At 43.1% G+C, this 26,228-nt stretch overlaps 1 protein-coding gene and 2 long non-coding RNA genes across 10 annotated transcripts in view; 2 read left to right on the top strand and 1 right to left on the bottom strand.

Moving 5' to 3' along the window:
- Positions 1–1,432, top strand: part of LOC116073343 — a 6,305-nt gene extending 4,873 nt beyond the window's left edge. The window contains exon 2 of the long non-coding RNA XR_004111769.1: positions 1,187–1,432. This is a non-coding gene — a long non-coding RNA (uncharacterized LOC116073343). The remainder of the gene's footprint in view (positions 1–1,186) is intronic.
- LOC116073340 (zinc finger protein OZF-like) overlaps positions 1–16,177 on the bottom strand; it is a 29,690-nt gene extending 13,513 nt beyond the window's left edge. For 2 of the 8 annotated variants that reach the window (XM_031345177.1, XM_031345174.1), the window contains exons 1-2: positions 15,901–16,172; positions 15,562–15,661 (exon numbers count right to left, since the gene is read on the bottom strand). The gene's annotated coding sequence lies outside the window, so the exon portion shown is untranslated. Of the gene's footprint in view, positions 1–15,561; positions 15,662–15,882 lie in introns of all 8 variants that reach the window. The other 6 variants (XM_031345180.1, XM_031345179.1, XM_031345178.1 and 3 more) reach the window with 5 other exon arrangements.
- LOC116073344 lies at positions 4,831–25,001 on the top strand. Its single transcript, XR_004111770.1, has 3 exons — positions 4,831–5,159; positions 12,799–12,870; positions 24,699–25,001. It is a non-coding gene; the product is annotated as an uncharacterized LOC116073344 (long non-coding RNA).
- The last annotated feature ends 1,227 nt before the right edge of the window (positions 25,002–26,228 follow it).

Raw genomic sequence — 26,228 nt, forward strand, 5'->3', positions numbered from 1 at the left:
CTATATTACTTCATAAGTACTACAAGAAAAATCAAGCAGGTAAGGAAAGAGTCCTGCATGTGCACACACAGGAAGCACAAACTGAAAACTGGTTTGGGACAAGATGGCAACACAAAAAGAGAACTAGCACTGGCTGTATCATCTTCGGCCCACAGATTAGAACAACAATTGACAGGTATTTTATTTTTTAAAAAAAGGAACTGAGGGCAGTAGAGATGGCTAGGTGTCTTAAGGGCACTGGCTGCTCTTCCAAAGGACCTGGGTTCAATTCCCAGCACCCACATCCAGCAACTCATATTATCTGTAACTCCAGTTCCAGGGGATCCAACACCCTCTGAGGACACCTGACATAAAAATAGTACACACACATGCAGGCAAAAACCCATTCATATAAAAAACATAATAATGATAATAATAACAATAAACAATTTTAAATTTTCTTTAAAAAGAAAGGAAGGAAGGGAGAGAGAGAAACAAACAAACAAACAGACAAACAAACCCACTGAGAAGAGAGTTCAGTCAGTAAAGTGCTTGTCATGCAAGCATGTGAACCCACACGAAAGGCTGGCAGTGTTGGAGAGGCTCACTGGCCATTCTCATCAAATTAGAGAGTTCTGAGTTCGGCAAGAAATCCTGTCTCAAAAATAAGGATGTATGAGGAATAGAGAGATAGCTGAGCAATTAAAAGCACTGGCTGCTCTTGCAGAGCACTTGAGTTCAATTCCCAGCACCCACATCCAGCAACTCATAACACCTGTTAACTCCAGCTCCAGGGAATCTAATGGCCTCTCCTGACCTCCCAGTGTACCCATATATGGCAGACAAAAACAGAAACAATAATAATAAAACTTAAAAAATAATGTAAAGAGTGATTGCAGAAGACACCCAACATTTACCTCTGGCTTCTACACACACACACTCACTCACACACACACACACACACACACACACACACACACACACACACACACTCAAATACTAGGGTCTAGGGTCTTGACTGGCAACACTAGAATTATACATAAATGCCCTTTCTACTTCATACTGGCACAGGGTCACGGACAGGTCAGAATCTACTGGGCTCATTACTATGGATTACCTTTTTAAATAAAGAGTATTAGGTGTTCAAAATAAAAGTGTAATTTTCTTTTTTTTTCTCTTTATTTACCCCGCCCCTCCAAACGGGAAGACCTGAGTGCGTTAACTCACAATCCTGCTTCTCCCTTCTGCGTATTAGCATGTGCCATCAAGCTCTATCTTCGTGTGATGCTGGGGACAGAACCTAGGACTCTGAGCACAAGTGGCAAGTGCTCACCACTACAGCTGTGCCCAGCCAGAGAGGCTGACTTCCTTGTTTTCAAGTTTGTTTTCATTTCTTCAACAAATTTCCTTTTTTTTCTTTTATTGCTATCTTGCAATAAATAGTTTAAAAGACTGACTTTTTTAAAATAAAAAAAAAAAACATGAAAGCCAGTTATAATGGAGGACAATTTGTAATCTCAACACTTTGTAATCGCAACACTTTCAAGACAGAAGCAAAAAGACTTCAAAGCAGCTAAATAACAATGTTATCTTTTAAAAACACAGACCTGTAATCCCAGCCACTGGGGAGGCTGAAGCAAAAAGATAAATTCAAAGCCAGCTTAGGCTACAGAGTGACTTCAAGGCCAGCCTGGGCAAGGTAGTAGGCTCCTGTCTCAAAAACTAAAAAAGGTCTAAGGGTGTAGCTCAGTGTTAGAGCACTTGCCTAGCAAGCATGTCACACCCTAGGTTCAAATCAATTGCCAGTACCCAACCCACCCACCCCCTCCTCCCCTACATCACACATAAATAAGGGCCAGTGAGATGGCTGGACAGGCAAAGGTTCTTATTGCTAAGCCTGATGACTTGAGTCCTATCTATGCCCAGGTCCCATGTAGTAGACTGAGAGAAGTGACTCCTGAACACTGGCCTGATTTCCACATGACACTGTGGCATATGCTCTCTCCCCACAAATAATGCTAAGGTTCCATAAATCCAGTAGAACACCAGCCTAAAAAAGTGGCATTCAATGAACTCTGGAGTCCCATAGTTCACTATCCACCAACCAAACTCACCCACACAAAATCCCTATGCAGCTTTTTCTCTGTAGCTGATGAATACCAAATGCTAGGCTAATGTCCTAAAATTCACATTTAGACTCTAAAGACAGATAGTGCCCACTACAATTATCCCTTAGAATCTTGTCCTTCTGGTCCCTTGCTAATCCATGCTGGGGCCTCTCAAATACAGGAAGTAGCCGTATTCCGTACAGTGGGAAAGATGTCCAATAAAACCACATGACTCACTCCAATATAATGCCTACTGCCTTGAAAGGCCAAACAAATGTTGCTTTTGCTGCTAACAACAGCAGTTAATTGTTTCCTTTTCAGCCTATATGGAGATAGAACTTGAGACACTGTCTTACTTCACTGCCCAAGCTGGTCTCAAAATTACAATTCTTCAGTCTCAGCTTTCCAATGGAATGTTTTGTGGTTGCCATCAAGTCTAACCTGAGTTCCACTCCCAGATCTCTAAACTGTCCTCTGGCCTCAATGTATATAGCATGGCATAAGCACTCCTAATTACACATGCAAAATAAATAAACGGACTTTTATTTACTTGTGGAAGTGTTTGGATTCACTTGTGCAGACAGACAGAAAGCCAGAAATCCATGTTTGCTATCTTCCTCTATGGCTCTTATGTTTTGAAACAGTATCTCTTACTGAACTTGAGGATTTCTTTTAGACTAGACTGGCAGGTCAGTAGCTGTGGTGGTTTGTATATGTTTGGCCCAGGGAGTGGCACTATTAGGAGGTGTGGCCCTGTTGGAACAGTTGTGAACTGTGGGTGTAGGCTTTCCTATTTAATACCCTTGTCCTAGCAGCCTTCAAATGAAGATGTAGAACCCTCAGCTCCTCATGCACCACGCCTGCCTAGATGCAGCCATGCTCCCACCTTGATGATAATGGACTGAAACTCTGAACCTGTAAGACAGCCCCAATTACATGTTGTCCTTGTAAGAATTGTAGTGTCTGCTCACAGCAGTAAAATCCTAAGACAGAAGTTGGTACCAGGGACTGGAGTATTGCTGTGATAGGCCTGACTGTGCTTCTGTTTGGAAGAGTGTGAATTTGGGGACTCTGGATTTGGAAAGCAGTGGAATCCTTTAAGTGGGGCTTAATGTACTACCGTAGTAGGAATATGGAAGACTGTGTTGCTATGAGTGATTTGAACTGTGCAGACCTGGCCCAAGAGGTTTCAGTGGAGAAAAATTTCAGTATGTGGCCTAAAGACTGTTTTTTGAGGTATTTTGGTGAAGAACATGGTGGCTTTTTGCCCTTGTGTGAAGAGTCAACTTGAGTCTTAGGTAAAGAGATTTATTTACATTAATTGTATTTGACAAAAGAAGTCTCAAAAGAGCCCAGCAGCGACTTTGTTCTCTGGTTTAGTCTCATGAAGAGTGCTTTAGTGAAAAAGAGCAAGCTCAGAAAGTGACCTTATCAATGGTTCATCAATGCATTCAAAACATGAGAGGTATCTGAATGTTTCTGTTGCTATGATAAAACATCCTACCAAAGTAACTTAAGAAGAGTTTACTTTAGTTCACAGCTCTAAGGACAGTGTACCATGGTGAAGTCATGATGGTAGGAGCTTGAAGCAGCTGGTCACACTGCATCTGCAGTCAGGAAGCGGCAATGGATCATGCTGCCAGTTCCTTCATCTCAGTCATACAATCGTGCCATGTAGATTTAGGATGCCGCCCACCTAAATTAGCCCAATCTAGACCACCTCTCCCAGCTATGACCACACAAGTCTAGCACTATCAAGTGGAAAACCAGTATGAACCATCCCAGGCGACCTTAATGAGAGAGATGGTAGCTGGGACCCATAGGTCACTGGGACTGCCTTGAAGGTTTGTCTTGTAAATGGCCCCTTCACAAGTTTCTTCTGTTCTGGCTGCAAAGAACACAACCTCCTTCACCACATGCTTTTACATCTTGATGCTCAGCATCACCTAAGGCCTAAAGCCATGGGGCACAGAGACAGATCACAGACTGAAACTTGTGAAAAATGGACCTAAATTCATCTTTCACAGAGAGTAGCCTTGCATCTTTTCTCTCAGGTTTCTGTCACTGAAAAACACAGGAGCCTTTCCTGGGAATCGAGTGGAATATACACGCAAGTAGTGGAGGGATTTAACTGAGATCAATGGGTCACAATCAATGGTGACAATGAAGAAAACATGAGGCACAGACCATCCTAATCACACTAGTGCCCATGGCTGACTTGGCTGAGTGATATTGTGGCACTTAGAAAATATGATGTTGATATTTACAATATTACAATACAAGGGTTGGGGAGATGGCTCAGTAGTAGTTAAGAGCATTTGCAGCTCTTCCACATAATGGCTAACTACTGACTGTAACACCAAGATTAGGCGACCAAATGCCCTCTTCTGGCTTCCATTGGCATGATGCATATATGGTCAAAATACCTGTACACATAAAATAAATAGTTTTTTTTTTAATTTAAAATGCAAGTGGCTGGGTTTGTACCACAGTTAGTACTGCTTGCAAAGAATGCACAAAACCCTGGATTACACTTCCAGCACCACAAGAATCAGGTATGGGAGCATAAATCTCTAATCCCAGCTCTTAGAGGTCCAAAAGGAAGGAGGATTAGACATTCAGGGCCATCCTCTGCTACATGTTGAAATCAAAACCAGTCTAGGCTACAGGAGATGCCATCTTTAAAGAAAAATTACAAATACAAGTTGTGCATGGAGACTAAGGAACGAACAAAGACGGACTTTGAGGCCAGCAGGAGGGAAATGGTGAGACCCTGTCAAACAAGAACAGAATAGGCTTAAAGATGAAGCTCACTGGCAGAACACTTGCCTAAAATTCCTGAGGCAGAGAACTCCATGTTCAGCACCATAAAAAATACAATAAACTATTCAACGTAAGGGCCAGAGACAGCTTAAAGGGTAACAGTATTTGCTACTCTTCAGGAGGCTCCAAGTTTGATTCCAAGCACCCCCATGGCATCTCAAACCATCTGTAATTCCAAGTCCAGAAATCTGACACTGTATTGTGGACTCTGAGAGATCACTGCATGCACATGGGTGCACAGACATACAGGTAAGCAAAACACAAAAAACTATTTTAAAATTAATTAAAAAGACCTCCACAATGCATTTAGTGACGGGTGTGAAAGGTGAGATGGAGAGCTCTATTTGGACTCAAATGAAAGCCACACTCAAGCTTCCACCACATCCAGAGTTTCCTTGGCCAGGGACACATTATGTCCACTGGCTGTTCAGGAGATGGCCTTTCATCTACTTGAAAACCTCATTCCAGGGAGAAGGCTGGAAGCAGCTCATTTTTCTAATGAACTTTCAAAAGCACTTGCTGCTGTAACTCAACTTGTCTCTGCTACAGTACAACACAAGAACCAATACTCTACATAATAGAACTGCATGCTGGACATACAGGTCTCGACACCACGTCGTACAATACACCCACTGAACCCATGTACCACGACCAACAAATAAGTAAGACAGCCAGTGGTGGGTGGTGTGGGCATAAGATTGTGTATGTGGCTATATGTAAATGCATGTGTACATACTGAGGCCAGAGGAAAATAAAAGGAGGTCCTTTGGCCTATATATACACAGAACACATGCATACACACAGAATAAGTAAAAATCTTAAAAAAAGAAACAGCCTGAAGATGTAGCTCAGTTGACAGCATGCTTGCCTGCCACTCCTGAAGCCTTGGTTACATCCCCAACACATTAGCCAGACTGGTGATGAGACCTGTAAATCCAGCACACGGAAGGTGAAGAACAAAGTCATGCTTGGCTAATGAATGAGTTCTAGGAGAGCCTGGGATACACAAGACCTTGCCTCATAAAAAACTAATTTTTGTATTCTGAATAAATCCTTCTATCACTTTTCTCAGGTATAGGCTATCTAGCAGCAAATTAAAAGAAGGAATTACTGGGTTAGCAATATGGCTCGGTCAGTCCGAGTTAATTCCTAAACCTACAGTGGAAAGAAAACATGCATAATAGTGGTATGCATGTACTCACTCTCACACACACATATCAGAGTGACGTATACAAACACACACTCCCCCCCAAACACACACACACACACACACACACACACACACGCATACATACACACATCTTTGGGAGGGTGAGGTTTGAGACAGGGTCTCACGTGTTGCCTTGGCTGATCTAGTTAGTACTCAATATGTGGACCAGGTTGGCTTCAAACTCACAGATCTGCCTGCCTCTGTCTCCTGTCTCCCAAGTACTGGAATTAAAGACCACCATGCCTGACATAAATTAACAACTTTTGAAGAAAGATTTTTACTTGCTCAGTTCCAAGGGGTGCTTGGTGCGTGTGCCTGGGCAGAGCATCACTGCTGCAGGAGCATCTGGCAGACAGGGCTGTTCACAAACAGCAGGCAGGAAGCAGAGCAGTAACAAGAAGCTAAGACAAGACACAACCCCAAGAACATGCCCAGTGGCCTTCCTTCAGTCAGGCCCCATCATAGTTTATACAAATAAACTATGCAACAGTATACAAAAGCTTTGAATCTATCAATGGATCAAATCACTCATCAAGTTAAAGCTCTCATACTCTAATCTGTTCTGGAACCATCCTCACAGAAATATCCAGAGTACCCACCATGCTCATCCACATAGCTGCAGATAACAGAAGTATCTTCCTTTTAAGCCACTCTACAGTCACTTTTGAGAACTGAGGCCAAGAATGTGTTCTGCAGAAGCTTGGTCTGTAGTATAAACTTCTCTAGCATTTAGCTTAAATAACCGCGCAGTCCAGGAAAAGCAGCGCACTGCTCACAGACTCAGGCGGACCATGAGGACACTCAATGTCAGTTTTCAGGGAACATGGAACAAAGCTATGACACTTTCTGGATGAAGCTATTCTTAAAAGGGGGAACATCTTGGCCTGGCATAGGATGAAGGCTGAACAGCTACAAGATATGAATGTGTCAAATGGCTGGAATTTTCTAAAATTAATGAGTCACCTGGCCCATCCAGCAATATGTTTGGGCATGCAGCGCCAATCTGCCATTAAAGAATAGTAGAGAAGGCACTGCACTCACCCTGTAATCCCAGAACTCAAGAGGCTGAGGCACAAAAGTCAACACCAGTCTGATGATTAAACCAGGACCCTGTGGCAAAATGAAGACACTGGATGCTGATGATATGACTCAATGGGTACCATGCTTGGCAACCCATCCATAACGCCCTGTGTCCTGTCCCTACCACTACATAAAACCAGGAGCAAGAGAATATGCCGGCTGCAACACTATGGAGGTAGAGGCAGGAGGGTTGGTCAGCCCCAGAGTTCATAAGACCCAATCTCCCCACAAAAAAGGAAGGAAATAAATTAAGATCCTAAGTTCCGTGAGCACAAATAAACTTGAAGAACTTGTGGTAAGAGCTTGTGACAGATCATTTCAACACTGGTTTCAGTGGCATTACGAACTTAGGACAAGACCTACTTCACAAATGAGCCTGCATGACATACTAGCACCCAAAAGGAGAACAAAGAAATGAACTTCTCGAGTCCCCCTGAGCTCTGAAGATTTGTATTTATGGAAAATCATCCCAGAGGGTTAAGGAGTAGGCATTTGCCTTGCAAGCATGAAGATCTCAGTTCAAATCCCAAAATGCAAAACCCAGAAGCAGCAATCACATGAATATCAGCATCCAAGGTGCCTACAGGGAGGTGGGTAGTAGAGAGAAAAGCAGCCCAGCAATGTCAGAAAGCTTAGAAGACAGAGGAAAAAACAGACTCTGCCTCAAAGCAAGGCAGAAGGCAAGGACCCACACCTGAGGTTGCCCTGATTTCATAGGCATATACATACACTCACATACCTCATATACACACATACATCATACACACAGAGATGTTTTTAAAAAGCAGAAGACGAATGAATGTTTGCTGTTCGCCTTGCCAGGACACATGTACAGTGACTTATGAGGAGCTGCCAACCATTTGTCTGAACAATCAAGGGTATACAAAGACAAGACTGGTGACAAGGACATCTGTACGAAGTTACTATGGGTGTGGAGCACACACCTGTAACCCCAACACTTGAAATGGAATTCCAAGTCAGCCTGGGCAACAGTGAGCCTGTCTCTGTCTACCCCTTCCTCTACTGTCTATCTCTCTGTCTGTCTCTGTCTCTCTCACACATGTGCGCATGCACGCGTGCGCATTCTGGACTGCCTTGTCTGAAAGGACACAAGGTATCAAGGTATTTGTGAGCTGCCGGAATCCCACTAGGACCACTGGCAGGATGGCAGAGCGCTCACCTGGCAGCATCAAGGCCTGGCTCCCCCCTCCCACAAGATAAAGGGGGTGTACTTGAGCTGTTTGGAGTGCATCGTGGAATTCCTCCTTCTACTCAAACTAGCCCCTACCCTCTCTGAAGTAGTATCCATGGTAACCCAGCTCCAGGAACTTTTGATAAATGTTGACACACCCTGGGGGCTGGAATTACTCCATGGGTAACAGCCAGAAATTTTCTTTGCCAAAATCAACTGCCAGAGGGACCTGAAGGGGCCAGACAGCTTTAAAATGTCCTTATCACCTTCTGTATATTCCCCTCAAGGATCCAGGGGAGCTAGCTGGACCTTGCTACTTCAAGTGATTTAAGAAAAAAGAAAAAAATTCCTCAAGTATAGCCAGAAGCTTGGGTTTTAGTCAACTCCAGTGCAGCCAGGCTAACAAGCAAGAACTGCCATCACAGGCACACGTCAGATATTTATTCATGAGAGGCCTGAATTTGAATTATCAAGAGTCCCTAATTGCTTTCCATCTTTTTGAGAGCTTGAAGACTCAACTAGTCTAGCTAGCCAGCTTACTCAACAGATCCTGTATCTCTGCCTCCTAAATGCTAAAATTACAGAGTAGCTGCCACACCCACCCAATATTTATGTGGGTTCTAGGGATCCCAATCCATTCACCAGAACCAAGAAATGGCTTTAACCACTGAACCAAACCCCTACCCTAAGACGATATGTTCTAATATACAGATATTCCCTAGGGTCCCAGGTGCCCTAGAGACCCTAAAATATGCAGCTGTTTAAATCCCTTATGTAAAAATCATGTTGTATCTGTGCATTACTTACATACTTCTTGATATGAAGTCACCAGATTACTCAAAATATCTAGCACAGTTTTGAGAATATAGTTCAGTTGGCAGAGCACTTGCCTAGCATGTATAAAGCCCTGGGTTCAATCCCTGGCACAGCACAAGCTAGGTACTGGAGCATGAAATCTCAGCACCTACACAGTATAGATAAAAGATCAGGAGTCCAAGATTATCTCTGAGTGGACAGTGGTGCCACATGCCTTTAACCATAGAACTCAGGAGACAGAAATAGGTGGATATAAGTTAGAGGGCAGCCTGGTCTACAGAGTTCCAGGGCAGCCAGGGCTATACAGAGAAACCCTGTCTCTCGGGGTAGGGATAGGGTGAGGTTTAATCCCTAAATATTACGTTAAAGGCAAGGCTGGGCAACATGAGACCCTAACTAAAAAACAATAAAAAAAAAACCCTAATACAACAATATACATGTTATGTGGTTGTCATAGTATATTGTTAAGGAATAATGGTAAAAAGTTTATACACGTACCACACTGATGCAACCACTGAGTCACATAAAGGGAGCACACAACTATAATACCTCATTTATTTAGGAGGCTAAGGCTGGAGGAGTGCGAGTTCAAAGCTAGCCTGGACTACACAGTGAGTTCCAGTACAGCCTCAACTACATAATGAGACTGCTTCCCCCACCCAACAACAACAACAAAACCCTGTACCACCACCACCCTGCAAATGGATGGAGTGATGTAGGCATGTAGGCCAGCAGGCAGGAAGAGGGCAGAGAATTTAAGGCTATTCTGAGCTACACAGCAAAACTCCCTCTCAGAGAAAGATGCAACAACTACCCACGGAATACATTATCAGGACAATGTAACACTTTCTTCTAACCCAGAGCCTATGGAAGGCTGAATCACAACTTTACATGGCATGGTCTCCCCCATAGAACTTGAGTGGGAACATAGATGAGTACCTTTGAAATTGAACACAAAGAATTTTGCCTTCAGTTCCAGAAACCTAGATTTTTGACTCCAAGGATAGCATTCATCAGGAGACCCTAGAACTGAAGACTGTCACCTGGTCATTTGAGCTTTGTCTAGAACCAAATACCTAATCAAAAGGTAAAATGGCACTAACCCACTGGCTACAGCAATTGCTCCCAAGTACCAAAAAGAAAGTGGGATACAAGGATACATTCTAAGCAACAGGGAAGTTTGAAGTCTCATAGACTTTCATAATGCATGAAGTTAAAAGAGAGTGGCAACTAAAAATAAAACAAAGGAAAGGAAAATAAAACAGAGATGGCTTCGTGGTTAAGGAGGTGCACTTGCACAGAACCAGAATTCAAGTCCCAGCACCAATGTTGACAGCTCACAACTGCCTAGAACTCCATCACAAGGAGATCCAACTCCTTTGGCTTTTGGAGACAGACAGACAGATACACACTTAAGAATCTATTAAAAGAGCCGGGCGGTAGTGGTGCACGCCTTTAATCCCAGCACTTGGGAGGCAGAGGCAGGCGGATTTCTGAGTTCGAGGCCAGCCTGGTCTACAAGAGAGTTCCAGAACAGCCAAGGCTACACAGAGAAACCCTGTCTCAAAAAACAAAAAAACAAAAAACAAAAAAACAAAACAAAACAAAAATCTATTAAAAGGAGAGAGAACTGAAGTCACTCTGAGGATGAAGGCTGTTTGGTCAGATTGCTGAGGGGAAAATGGACACATTACCTGAGGAGGAAAAAAAAGGTAAAAAGCCAGGGGTGGAAACCATAGCAAGAAGATAGGGAACTCTAGGCCAGCATGAGCTGCAGTTTGGGGCCAGCCTACACCACATGAGAAGAGCTGGAGTCATTTCCCACTGGCTTGTAATAACTGTGTCCAGGCATTCAATCTCCTTTCTACTTTTAATACTGGAGATTAAATTTGTTTAATTCTCCTTTTGAAAGTTTCCTTATGTAACCCATGTTGACCTTGCACTCAAAATCCTACCTCTACGAGATTCAGCTTTGAATTCAGCTCCCAGCACCCTCTCTGGTATTGGGAATGAAACCCAAGGCTTCACATATGCTACTACTGAGAGAGCCAACCCTTTTTTTTTTTTTTAACTCATTTTGAAACAAGGACTCACTACATTGATCGTGCTGACCTTGAATTCACTTTATAACCCTGACTTCCCAGTAGCTAGGATTACAGGTCATAGCTGCCGCCCTAGCTCTAATTTAATCTTTGGGTAAAAATGCTATTCACCCAAAATGTGTGTAAATGTGAGGATTAATGCATATGGCTTGTGAGGGTGATACCATGTCTACTGGGAACTGTTTCTCCTCACTTGGGGAAAGAGTTACAACTTCCTTTGTAAGTTCTTAGGTAGAATAGAGACCTGTTTAATTACTATTACAGATGTCAAATACATGTAAAACAGCTGAGCAACTATATTGTAGACTGTTGCAGTATGCCTCAAGTTCTTCAACACATGCGACACAATACACTAGCTCTTTCCCCTTCCATCTTTGCTACTTGCTATATAGTTCAGGTTGGTCTTGAACTTAAATTCTACCATCCTCACCTTTCAGGCACTAGAATTACAGGTGTCCATCAACATACTCAGTCATGTGACATCTTAAATAAATGTGTTAAAACTTGTTAGGCACTAATTAGTAAAGATGCACATGTTCTCTCATTTTTTATTCATTTCTGCCCCCCCAGAAACAGGGTTTCTGTGTAACCCTGCTTGTCCTAAAACTCAATCTGAAGGTCAGGTTGGCCTTGAACTCACAGGCCTGCTTCTGCATCCCAGGTGCTGAAATCAAAGGCATACACCACCACTGCCTGGACTCTCTTAATTTTTTTAAACAAGTGTTTCCTAATAATCAGAATCCAGATTTGACTGGGGTAGACATTCTTGTGTAGAAGACAGAAATATAGTTTACTGGTTTAGCATTCACAGAGCCCAAGGGGTAGGAAACGGAGACGTCAAAGAAATTCATCTGTGTGTGATATGTACTATTGATTTATCCCTCCAATTTGGTAAGATGATTCTCCTGTCTCCACCTACTGAGTCCCAGGATTACAGAAATACATCTCATAGTCAAGGTTTGCAGAACTAGAGATGGAACCCAGGACTTCCTACATTCTAGTACTCTGCCAGCTAAATCATATCTCCAGCTCCCACAGTTGTTTCTAACTGAATACAATTTTAGATAATAGCTGTAAGTACTTTTAATATTCACATTTGTTTTTAATTTTAAACTAACACTATATCAAGACATACACATTCAAAAATTTAGCAGATACTACCGACAGTTCAAATTGTATCTTTCCCAAACTCTGTCACCAGCAGCACATGCAGAACCTTACCAACTGAATGGAAACAGCTCCTTTTGGGGGGGGGGGGGGGGGGGGGGGGGGGGGGTCTGGTTGGATTTTCTGAGACCAGGTCTCATGTAGCCTAGGCTTACATAGAACTAACTCAATATGTAGCTCAGGTTGGCCTAGAACTCAAGAACCTCCTACCCCCACCTTCTAAATACTGGGACTATAGGTATCCTGAGTTGCCATCCTTTTTCTTTCTTTCTTTTTTGATTCGTCTGATACGATCAATTTTTAATTTATGTCCCCTAAAAGGCAAATACAGAAGATAGCATGGACATTCTCAAGCCAAAGTATCCCTGATTTTCAGATACACCACACTGGCAGGTGAGTCTTCTGGTCCTTTATCCCTGGAGTGGCTCCAACTCACTCGGTAGCTCTAAGTAGTCAAACAAGACTGGTTCCTCCTGTAAGTAGAACTAGAACATTCCCCCAGGGAAATTGAGTCCTAGTTTGGATAGGGGAACCCAAAGCAGTCTAAAAACACTCCAAGAGGTTTTGACTATTTTTGACTATTTAGGAACATAAACATTTCCTAAGACTAATAACTAACACAGGTGGATTTTCTATCATGTTTTGTTTTGTTGTGGTAGCTATTTTATGAGTGTTTCACCTGCCTATCTGTCTGTCTGTATACCACTTGTGTGACTGGTGCCCATAGAAACCAGAAGAGGGCACTGGACTCCCTGGAATTGGAGTTACAAATGGTTGTGAGCTGCCATGTGAATGTTAGAAATTGAACTCAAGTCCTCTGTATGAGCAGCCAGTGTTCTCAGTGTTGTTTATTTAGATAGTGTCTTACTGAATAGTCCTGAGTTGCCTCAAACTTGCAACAATATTCGTGCCTGTCTCCACTACCCCTTTGCTAGAATAAGTGTTTGTGTACCACCAAAGAAAATAAGTGAAATTACTGTCAACCCTGGGATTAACTCTTGAAGCTCTCCTCTTGCATTGTACAAATATAATTAGTCACTGCCTACCATGCTCCCCCCCTTACCTCCTACACCCTTCTCTTTCAACGTGGTTATTCCTATACCCTGTCATTTAGTCTCAACTTAGATAGAACTCACTTCTCTTGGGAATAAATATGATCAAAAAACATTATGAGTTATAAAAATGTCATACATATACTTTTTACATTTTATACATCAACATTGTTGAATAAAAAGGTATATGGAACATCTGTGCTGGGGGAGGAAGAAGCAGCAGTAGCCTTAACCCAGCCCAGCCCCAGAGAAACGGCTGAGTGTGTAAAGCATTTGCCACCAAGCCTAAAAACCTAAAGTTCTCTGAGTTCAATTCCTGGGACCCACATGATGAAAGGAAAGAATGGACTCCTGACACTTATCCCAGGATATACATGCACTAATGTGGACAAAATAAAATGTAATTTAAGCAGTTAAAAGACTGGGGATATAGCTCAGTAACAGACAGCACTTATTTATCATGTCCAAGGCCTAGGTTTATTACCCCAAGTCTTAGTATCTCTCTCTCTCTCCCTCTCCCTCTCCCTCTCCCTCTCCCTCTCTCTCTCTCTCTCTCTCTCTCCCTCCCTCTCCCTCTCTCTCTCTCTCTCTCTCACACACACACACACACACATACACACACACACACACACACCCCTTACCTTACCTTTATGTACTCTCACATAACAAGGGTGTATTAACTTAAAAACTCAGTAGAGTGTATGAACTTCCAAAGCTCTGATCAATTTGTAATACATTTATTCAGTACTGTAAGAACAGGCTTAAGCTGAATTTTTTTGACTACCTCCCCTTCACTATGCTAATGATGAAACCCAGGGCCTCACACATTCTAAGCAAGAGCTATACCACTTCACTCAGAAATCCAAGCATCAGTTAGTCTACAGGGAAAAAAAAAAATCAAAAAACGTAGATAACATTTTAAATGGAGAAAAATGCCAACAGAAACAAACCATCAAAATATATACAGAAATGGGGAAAATATACACCTCCTTAAAAAGTTACTATAACAAACAACATGACCTGCCCTAGGTTCAAAGATCCTAAAAAGACATCTGGAAATTTTAATGTAAGAACCTAAAAACGGGATTGAAGACTTACTAGTTAAAAGTACATACTGCTCTTCCAGAAGCAGAAATCTGGTTCCCAGCACCACACCAGGAGGCTCACAACTTCCTGTAATGCAGCTGGTAGGCAGCCAATGCCCTTATGACAACCCAGAGCACCGCACACAAGGCAGAAACCCACACCCCACATACACAGCTAATTTTTAAAAAAAAATTAATAATTTAAAATAGCACTAGATTCAATTCCCACCATTAGAAGAAAAAAGAAAAAAGAAAGAAACTTTGAAAAGATCTTAGATGCAAAAACACCCAAAAACTTATAACAATGAAGAATTCTGATTTCACACAAAGAAGATATTAGATAATATTATTGTTTAGTGATCTTGACTGAAAGATCAGTATTAAGGTCTTACTGGGTCAGTATCTTCATTTTTTTTAGAAAATGTATCACCCCATTATGTAAAAGTATCATGCCTGAAATTCTCAACTTATTCTCAAATAGTTCAACATAAACTCTCTTTTCCCTTTCCCTGGAAAAACCGAACAGTTTAACCAGCAAAGCCTCCATTTTTTAAAGTCCTCAAGGAGCACAGGCCTCCAGCACTCAGACAATAGCTAACTACTTGGGCTAGGGTGTAGCTCAGCGGGAGAGTGCTTGGCATCGTGAGGTTCTGAGGTGCACCCCCAGCGTCTAATCAACCGTAACTTGGTATCCTTACTTTTCTTCAACACAAAGACCCAGGTCTTTGTACGTTTATTTTTACATACAGATAAATGCACCCTGCAAAAGTCTACAACGAAGTTGCCTTTTTTAAAAATCAGAATGCAATGGGTCTCAGGTAAACATAGGTCCCACGAAAGCAAAATAATCGGATAAAGCATTCCTTTACACACACACACACACACACACACACACACACACACACACACACAAAGAAAAACAAGAGGAAAAGGCTGTCCTCACCCACCTCTCAGCCAAAGCTCGGCTGCCCCAAACAGGGTCGCCCGATCCAAGAACGGAAAACGCAGCGTCTCAAGGCGATGCCAATGGCGGAAAGTCTATTCTTTCTGGGGAGGAAAGCAATTCCATGAAGGTTACTTTACAGCGGCTTTAGAAGAAAGGTGGATGCAAACAGCTCAGGGCTGCGTCGTGATGCGCACTCGGGCCGCGGCACCTGGGGAGGCTGCAGAGCCCGGGAAGCCGCGGGACCCGGCGAGCAGAGCTCGGCGCGCCTCCCCGCAGAGGCCTCCCCTACCCAGTCCTCTCCCTCCCCGCGCCGCCCCCGCACCTCCTCACCGATCCTCACCGAGCTGCGTGGAGAGCCCTCGGACAAACGCCGAGAAGGTCTCGGAGCTCGGAGAAAAGGGGGGGCACTGGCCGTGACGTCACTTCCATTTCCGGCTCGGAGTTTTCAGCCACGTTGGAGCTCTCCAGGCTGGAGAGAAAAACTTGTTTGTTCCAGCGTCCCGACAGTTGCACCCTTTTTCGGGTGGGCTCATAAGGGGAGTTGAGATTGGAAAAGAGCCAAGAAGTCGAGGTCAGAAGCGAGACCTTGAAGGGGGGAGCAGTGCGGGGGCGGGGCGAGAGGCGGGACCAGGCCGGGGTGCGCCTTGGTTGATGGCGGACCGGTGGGGCGAGGATGGGGGTGGGGACGCCCCGGTGGAGATGCTGCTGACAAAAGCTTTTCTCTCCCGCCTCTCCCTCGCGCTCGTGGTGCCCTTAGCCACGTTGCACAATCTGCTAGCCCAGGAAAAATTATCTGTTTGGTCCATTCAGTTACTGCTGTCTCCAGACACCTTTATGTCGACCTGTCTTTGTTTGTCTCTGGACAAACAACACCTCAGTCGTTGATTCTGTCATGTTTTCAGGATAAAGATACTACTCTACCATCACCAACCAGGGCTCAATTAATAGAGCTCCGACTAGCGTCACGAAGCCCTGGGATCCATCTCCAGTAAAGCAGATGGTACTTGAGTGCTTGGGAGATGGAGACGCGGTTCAAGGCCAGCCTTGGCTACATAGTAAATTCAAGGCCAGCCTGCCTGGGATACATGAAACCCTGTATCCAAAATGCTTAGTTCCTAACATTTTTTTTCCTGAATTTTAGTGATACTGGAGTGTGTGTATGTGTGTGCATTTGTTTAACAGAGTAAGCAGGCATGTGCGTGGCAATGTATGGCGGTCAGGGGTCAACTTCCAGGAGTTCTCATGGGTTTCAGGAATGGAAGTGAGCTTCTCTTTCACCCACGGAGGCAGCTTTTTGGCCCCAGCGACTTAATTTTTAGAGGCAGTTTAACAACTTGGCTGTTTTCTATTTTTGGAGTAATTCGGAGTAAAACTAGGTCAGGTATGGTGATATGCACTTTTAATCCAGCCCTCAGGAAGCAAACAAAGATAGATCTCGGTGAGTTCAAGGCCAGATAGGGATATAAACTATTTCATAGTTTCATCTGGATCCTAGCTTTGTGTGTGTGTGTGTGTTGTATGGCTGTGACTGTGAGTATAAGTCATGAACCTAGAAGGAGACCAAGCTGGTGAGATGGCTCACCATCTTGATAAGAGCACGACAGCTCGTCAGAAGGTCATGAGTTCAAATCCCAGCAACCACATGGTGGCTCACAACCACCTGCAATGCAATCTGACGCCCTCTTCTGGTGTGTCTGAAGACAGCTACAGTGTACTCATTTATAATAAAAAATAAAGCTTAAAAAAAAAGAGGTGAAAGTACTTTAAAAAAAAAAAGAACATTTAAAAAAAAAAAAGAAAGAAAGAAAGCAGACCAAGAATGGGGGAACAAAAGATGTTTTAAAGAAATGGAGAAGTTGATCTGGAGAGATTGCTCAGTGATTAAGAACCTTTGTTGCTCTTCCAAAGGACCCTGGTTCAGTTCCCAGTACCCATATGGCATCCCACAGCTGTCTGTAACTCCTGCTCCAGTGTACCTGATACCTCTTTTGTCCTCCGTGGGCATGAGACAAGCATGTAATGCCCAGACATACATGCAGGAAAAGCACCTATACATCAATAGTAATAATATAATAATAATAAAAATGATAATAATAACAATTAGAAATAAAGGCATTAAATTGGGAGGAAGAGGGGTACATTTTGGGGAGGTGAGAACTGCAGAAGTGGATGACAGTCAACCAAAACAAGGTATGAAGGAAAATGTCTAATGAAACCTTGTTACTCTGCTGACTAAAAATCATGCAAGGAAACTGACGTTCTTATGTAGCCATACATGCAGCATAGTCCACATAAAATAATGAGCAAATAAATCATAAAAATAATGTATAAACAGTTTGGGGGGTGTGAGACCCTATTGGTCCCAGTAACTCCAAAGAGGAGTCGCCACTGTGCCTCTGGCTCTTACAGTCTTTGCACTCCCTCTTCTGAGATGGTCCTTGGGCCTTGGAAAGAGGCGTGTCATGTAGTTGTCCCGTTTAAGGCTAAGCACTCCACAGTCTTTTCTCCTCTGCCCATTGTGGGCCCGTGGCAGGCAGGTGGTTTATTGTAGCTCTCAGCGTTAACAGCTGCATAAGACTGACAGTTACTTATAAGTAATGTGTAAGACTGGTGAGAGTGGCCTAGTCCATGTCTGGCACTGGACTCTATCTGTTAGCCTATGTCTAGTAGGGACGTTGTTACCCCCATTATAGGGTAATTCCATTAAAATTTTGTATATATGTATATATTTTAGAAGCATCTGCAGTAGACTTTCATATAGCTCTTTTAAAAGGTCTTTAGTGTCCTCTCATTTTGGATCCCCTTCTGTACCTTGTCCTCCCATGTTCACCCTATTTAACCCTTTCTGTTCCGTTATTCTCTGTTCCCCCTGTATATCCCTGCATGGTATCCTCCTTCCTTCAATCTCCCACCTCTACAGCCCTTTACTTGCTTGATCTCTATGGGTATTACAGATAAAATATGCATGTCTAAAGATTCTAACCTACCATCCACAAATGAAAGAAAATGTGCTATTGTCTTCCGTGAACCTCAGTGCTCAAGCAAGCATCTGTGTAGTAGGATATATACAGCCTTATATATGCCCAAGGACAGTAGAGCTGGATCATGTGGTGAATCTATTTCTAGCTCTTGAAGGAACCTCCACACTAATTTAAACAGTAGCTATACCAGTTTAGACTCCCATCAGCAGTAAGTGTCCCCCTTGCCCCATAGCCACATCAGCATTTGTAATTCTTGTGACCTTAACCCTTCTGACTAGGGTAACACAAAATCTATTGTCATTTCACACGATACCTTCCAGAACTTCACAGGAAGAACCTATTGCTGGAGACACCACATACTTAAGTCACAGAACATGGAAAAATCAAGCTGGTACTGACCTTGAACCTCCATGCCTACTGGCCAGCTATCATAATGTTGGAAGGTACTAATGCATGCTACCAAAGGAGGAAAGGAATCACCAACCTTATCCAGCTGTGAACAGACAGCTGTAATGACTGTCCCAGCAAGCTATGCCTACTGGTGCAAGACTGGAATGAATGTTAAGGGAGGAAGCAGCCACTTTCTGATTAGATTTATGGCCACCTCCATCTTTTGGAGAGGGCATCTCCAGTCCTACCTGCCACCATTATCAGGGCCAAGGGTAGACAGGTCATAGGCCTATGGGAGAACTACTATTACTCTTCTATGTGGACACAGTACTAAACCAACTCCCACTGTCTTGTCATTATACCATAGACTAGTGCATCTCTCAACCCTCAGAGAAGCTTCTTTTTGCAATAGATTGTGGTTAAAGTGCTGAATTGTAAAAGTTCTTTACATGCTATGCTTTAAGAACCATCACCACCCCCCCCCCCCAGCATGCTACAGGAAAGTTCAATCACTGAGCTATATCCCAAACTTCATTTTCACTTTGTTTTATAAAACTGAAACTCATGTCACCCAGGCTGACCTCCAACTTACTATGTAACTAAGGATGGCCTTGAACTTCTGGTGCTCTGGCTTCACTTCCCTACTACTGGAATTACAGGTGTGTGACACCATGACAGTCTTTTCATGTCTTGATGAGAAAAGGGAGCAGATGAAGCAGGACACACAAGAAAGGAAAGAGGAAGGAAGCCCATCAAGGTGGCTCAGTAAGGATGCTTCTTGGGCTGGCCTTCTACCTGAGTTTGATCCCCAGAAAGGTAGAACAGAGAACAGGCTCCACAAAGTTATCCTTTGAATTCTATATATGGGGCTGGTGAGATGGCTCAGCAGGTAAGAGCACGAACTGCTCTCCCGAAGGTCCTGAGTTCAAATCCGATTAACCGCATGGTAGCTTACAACCACCCATAATGAGATCTGATGCCCTCTTCTGGTGTGTCTAAAGACAGCTACAGTGTACTGATTTATAATAATAAATAAATCTTTAGGCCAGAGCTAGCAGGGATTGAGCGAGCAGGGTCTACTGGAGCGAATGGGGTTGACCAGAGAGAGCAGAAGTCCTAAAAGGTTAATTCCCAACAACTAGATGAAGGCTGACAACTATCTGTACAGCTACAGTGTGTACTCATATACATAAAACAAATCTTTAAAAAAAAAAGTATTCTACATATGCTAACTAACACACATGTGCCACCTTCTCAGGTTTAGGTTTTCCTTATTATTTTATTCATTTTTTCAGTCTTGGAGGTTAAATATAAGTCAAGCATTTCACCATTGAGATTCAGCTCCTCCAACCACCAGATTTTCCTGCAGAGACAGGAATCTCACAAGTAAGCCAACAGTAGATTTGGAAAGAAAAGAAAAATATGTTCGCTGTTCCTTTTGTTCCTTCATAAAAGCAATCATGCAAGGTGTGGATTTTATTGTAAAGGGATCGCATTGCTAGTAGGGAGTCCTTAAGTTGGTCATATGCAAAAATGAAACTGCAGGCCAGAGCTGTACCAGTTTGAACCCCTCTTAAGTTGATATATACTTTTGGTTTTAATTATTTTTAAAATCACAATTATTTGTGTACATGCATATGCATGCCTTGGTGCATGTGAGGAAGTCAGAGAACAACCTGTAGGGGAGTTGGTGCTCTTCTTCCATCATGTGGATCTCAAGGATTGAACTCAGATCATTAGGTTTAGTGCTAAGCACCTTTACCCGCTGAGCCATCTCAAAGCCCAATACCTTTGTATTTACAAACCAGAGACAGTATCAAACCAGACAAGCTGGTAATATTGAGACAAACAGGCAACTGAGTGTTCTGCAGCTTTCCCTTATCAGCTGACTGGTGTCCTTGGGCTCTACAAATATAGAAATAGAGAGCAAGGGCTATCAAGATGGCCCAGTGAGGAAAGGTGCCTGCCACCAAACCTGATGAACCTGAGGTCGATTCCCAGGACCCAAATGGTTCTGAAAGGAGAGAACCAACTCCTCCAGGTTGTTGTCAGACCTTCACGTGTCCCAGCCCACATGGAAAATAAAATGTAGATACAATGATGAGGCAAGCTGGACATAATGGCATATGCCTTGAATCCCAGAACCTGGGAAGTGGAAGCAAGGGGATCAAGAGTTCAGTTCAGTGCACGCTTTGGCTAAACACTCCAAAGACAGGGAGGTCTGACAGCTGCTGATTAACTCCTTTGTTATTTTGCTCTCAAATTGCCCGAGCATCCTACATTTTTAACTTATTTATGGAAAAATAAAAAACTAGAGGCAATGCTTATGATAAAGGTCCGTGGGGCAATCAAGGTAGCTCGGTGGGTAAGGGCACTTGCCTTGAAGGCCGACAACCTGAGTTTAATTCCCAGAACCCAAAGGGGAGAATGCAAAAACCAACTCCCATAAGTTTTCGTCTAACATGCTTATATACATACCATGGCACATCCATGCCCACACACATACAAGCTCAAAATAAATAAATGTAAATATATATGTGTATATACATATATATGTATATATATACACACACATATATATGTGTGTGTGTGTGTGTATATATATATATATACATATATACATGAGATAACAGAGAAATGGCTCAGTGGTTTAAGAGCATTGGCTGCTCTTCCAGAAGACCCAGGTTCAATTTCCAATACACCCACATGATGGCTCACAATTGTTATAACTACAGATTCAAAGAATCCAAAACCCTCTTCTGACCTCCATGGGCATTCAGCACACGCATGATGCACAGACTGAAATGCAAATGAAACACCCATACACATAAATAAAATTTTGTTTAATATTATATGCTTATACAATACATTTAATATTATATAATATTACTATATAATACTTGCTATTATAGAATGTATACTTAATGTTGTATATTGCACATTTAATATAACATAATATATTATATATTTGATATTAATATATATGGTTCAAGAATTTAAAGCATGGGCTGCCCCTCCAGAAGACTCAGGCTTGATTTCCAGCACCTACATGACAGATCACAGCTGTCTAAAACTCCAGTTCCAGGGCACCCTCACAAACACCAGGAAAGAAAAAATTGCTCAGACAAAACACTCATATACATAATAAAATAAACATTTCAAAATATATGTGTATATAAAGGCATATCAGTGTTGTTGATTGGTGACTTTTTTGTTGCAAGTGCTAAAGATCAAAAATAACTTGCAAAAGGAAGAGTTTATTTGGGCTTATGTTTCCCATGGGATAAGAATCTATCATGGAGCCAGCAGTGGTGGCCCATGCCTTTAATCCCAGCACTTGGGAGGCGGAGACAGGTGGATTTCTGAGTTCGAGGCCAGCCTGGTCTACAGAGTGAGTTCCAGGACAGCCAGGGCTACACAGAGAAACCTAAAAAAGAATCTGTCATGGAACAAAATCAAGACTTCAGACAAGAATGGCAGCAGAAGCAGGAAACTGGGAGATGACAACTCAGCCACAAACTAGAAATAAGAGAGTAAACTAGACGTGGAATGAGGCTTTAAACTTTCAAAGCCCACCCCCAGTGACATTCATCCTCAAGCAAACCTTTATATCCCCATAACCTCTCCAAACAGGGCCACCAGCTGGGGACCACATGTTCAAACTCCCAGGTTTATGGAAGACATGTCTCTTTCTCTTTTTTAAAAATGTATGTATTCATCTTACATATGTGAGTACATTGTAGCTGTCTTCAGATCTCCCAGAAGAGGACATCGGATCCCATTGCAGATGGTTGTTACCCAGAATGTGGATACTGGGAAGTGAACACAAGACCTCTGAAAGAGCAGTCAGTACTCTTAACTGCTGATTCATCTCTCCAGCTCAACATTTTTCTTTCAAACTATAATTGGTTTTTGTTGCTGTTGTTGTTGTCATTGTTTGGGTTTTTTGTTTTGTTTTTTGAGACAGGGTTTCTCTGTATAGCCCTGGCTGTCCTGGAACTCACTCTGTAGACCAGGCTGTCCTCGAACTCAAAAATCTGCCTGCCTCTGCCTCCCAAGTGCTGGGATTAAAGGCATGTGCCACCACCACCTGGCTTCAAACTATAATTTTTTTTTTGAGACAGGGTTTCTCTGCATAGCTCTGGCTGTCCTGGAACTCATTCTGTAGACCAGGCTGACCTCGAACTCAGAAATCCGCCTGTCTCTGCCTCCCAAATGCTAGGACTAAAAGGCGTGTGCCACCACCGACCGGCTTATAATTGTTAACAGTAGTTTTTTTCTACTTGTTTGAGACAAGGTCTTATGTAGCCAAGATGGCCTCACACTCCCTAAGAAGGCAAAGAAAGACCCCAACTTTAAAAAAATGGGGGGCAGGTTGATGGCAGCACACAGCTTTAATCCCAGCAGAGACAAAGACAAGCAGACCTCTGAGTCTGGGGCCAGCCTGGTCTACAGAGACCATTCAGTTCCATCCAAGTAAAGGTAGAAGGTAAGATGTGACCCTACAAAGTTGCCTTCTGACCTCCACTAGAGCACCACCGTAATTCAGTATCCACATATTCACATAGATAAGTAAAAGAGAAGTTAAAGGGTTTTAAAGCCAGCCACGATGGTGCATGTCTTTAATTCTAGCACTCAGAAGGCAGAGATAGTGGGATATCTGTGAGTTTGAGGTCAGCCTGGTCTATATAGAAAATTCCAGGCTAGCCAGGAATACATAGTGAGACGATCCCCTCAAAAAGTTGGTTGTTGTTTGTTTGTTTGTACAGTTTTGTTTTATTAAGTAAGAGGCAGGGCTGGAGCAATGGCTTTGTTAAGAGCACTTGCTGTTCTTTCGGAGGATACAAGCTTGATTCCCAGAAACCACATCTGATGAAACCATGAACAGCTGCAGCTGTTCTATACTCTCTTGGTACTCATAAGCACCCATACTCTATGCATATACCCACCATATACACAGAAATAAACCTTTTTTTGTCATGAAGGGCTAAAAATGTGGAGCACTTACCTAGTATACGGAAGTCTACATTTGTTCTTCAGTCCCCACACAAAAAAAGGAGGCAGGGTATATTAAGGTTTTCCCTAAAGGAATAGAACTTATAAAGGTATAGGGATGGATAAATAGGTAGGGAGAGAGAGAGAGTAAGAGAAAGATAGAGAGAGAGACAGAGACATGTTAGGCAGATAGATGACAGACAGTTTTGGTTTGGTTTGGTTTGGTTTGGTTTGGTTTTGGTTTTTCGAGACAGGGTTTCTCTGTGTAGCCCTGGCTATCACTCTGTAGACCAGGCTGGCCTGGAACTCATAAATCTGCCTGTTTCTGCCTCTCAAGTGCTGGGACTAAAGGCGTGCACCACCAGCACCCGGCGACAGATTTTTTTGTTGCTATGATAAAACACCATGATCAAAGTATGAAAGTATATATTTGGGCTTATAGTTCCAGAGAGCTAGAATCAATAATGGCAGGGACACCACTGCAGCAGGTAGCAGGCATGGTGGCAAAGAACAGAACCTTGAGAATTCACATACTGAACCACAAGCACAAAACTAACTGAAAATGGCTAAAATCTTTCAACTTTTAAATCCTGCCTCCAATGACATACTTCCTCCATCAAGGCCATACCTCCTAAATGTCCCCAAACAGCATGACCAACAGGGACCAAGTACTCAATTATGGGACTTTCTCACTCATAAGTGACTTTCTCATACAGCACCTCCCCCCCCCTACAATATATTAAAAGGAGATTCTTGTTATGTTGGCTTACAGGATCCAGTTTGGGTAGTCCAACAATGCGTCATGCTAGAAAGGCCAATAATCCTGTGGTTAATCCGTCCACAAGGCTGGCTATTTCAGCTGTCCCAGGTCCCCACTGAAGTCCTAAAGGATGCCTGGAGAGCCGCTAATCTTCATCTGCTGGAATCCCAAAGAAATTGACTCTAACATGGGTGAAGAAATGCCTCTGAAACAGAACAAGCAAAAGTGAGCGCAAACAGGCAAAGAGCAGTTTCCTTCTTCCAAGCCCTTTTATCTGGGCCTCGACCACAACCAAAGCGTCTAAGACCGCTAAGGAATCTGAAATCGAGTCCACCTAGGAAGTGACTGGCCTCCTAATCCTGGGATCCCCCTGGGTCCTCCAGGCCCTATACCACCATTTGGTGTCTTCCCTCACCCCACCCCCCCACCCTGACCCCACTCCCCCACCCCTACCCCTGTGCCGCAGGAGCAAGAGGAACATGAAGAGGAGGAGGAGCGTGAGGGGGGAGGAGGAGGAGGAGGCAGCAGCAGAACCAGGAGTAACAGCACCACCACCACCACAACCACCAGCAGCCACCGCAGCAGCACCAGCAGCAGCAGCTGAGTTAATTATTAATACCAACTAAGGCTAAGACAGTGTGGTTTACTATATTAGTGGTGAAGCTTGTAACTCGAAGTTTCATCTTGCAGCCCAGTAGTGAGCCCTGGAATGCTAGCAAAGACGCAGCTACTGCAATAGTAGTCAAAGCAGGTACAAGGGTGAGACTATCCTCAAGGATGGAGGAAGAATGTGCCTGACGCAAAAAGGATTCTTACTGAAAAGAAGTCTATACACTGTAGCCCTATTGTACAGCCCACCTATCTCACTAGTATATGATCAGAAGATACGATAAGACAAAGCAGACACCATTCAAAAGCTTGTGCAGAAATGGCCTTGCCAGTAGAATTACGTTACATTCTCAGAGTGGTAGAGATAATATGAAAACAGTACTGATTACCATCAGTCATGGCAAAGTCTGTAGGTGTCTAGTGGGTTAGCGTTAAGGGGTGACATGATGCATAGCATAGCCCATCTGTAGCACTTACAGATGTCTCCACTGATAGTGCCCATCTATCAGGTTATTTTGTAGCAATTTTAAAGAACGTTTTTAAAGATTTATTTTTTAATTATGTGTAGGTGTACATATGAGTAAAGATGCTCACGGAGTCAGATGAGACCATCAGATTTCCCTTAGAGCTGGAGTCACAGGTGTTTTTTGAGCCTCCTCACATAGGTGCTGGGAACTGAACTCGGTCTTCTGCTGGAACACGACACCCTCTTAACTGTTGAACCATTGCTCCAGCCCAGTTTTTTTTTTTTTTAATTTTTAAATTACACTTACACATTTATTTTTAGGGGGTGGAGGGAAGAGGTATGTAGGCCTACTGTGGCCTGAGAGTGGAGGTCAGAGAACGACTTTCAAGAGTCAGTTTTCTCCTTTATGTAGGCCCCAGGGACTAAACTCATATTACTACATGTTGTGGCAAGAAACCTTTTACCAG

The sequence above is a fragment of the Mastomys coucha genome, unplaced genomic scaffold (genome assembly GCF_008632895.1).
Source record: "Mastomys coucha isolate ucsf_1 unplaced genomic scaffold, UCSF_Mcou_1 pScaffold23, whole genome shotgun sequence".
Taxonomy (NCBI): domain Eukaryota; kingdom Metazoa; phylum Chordata; class Mammalia; order Rodentia; family Muridae; genus Mastomys; species Mastomys coucha.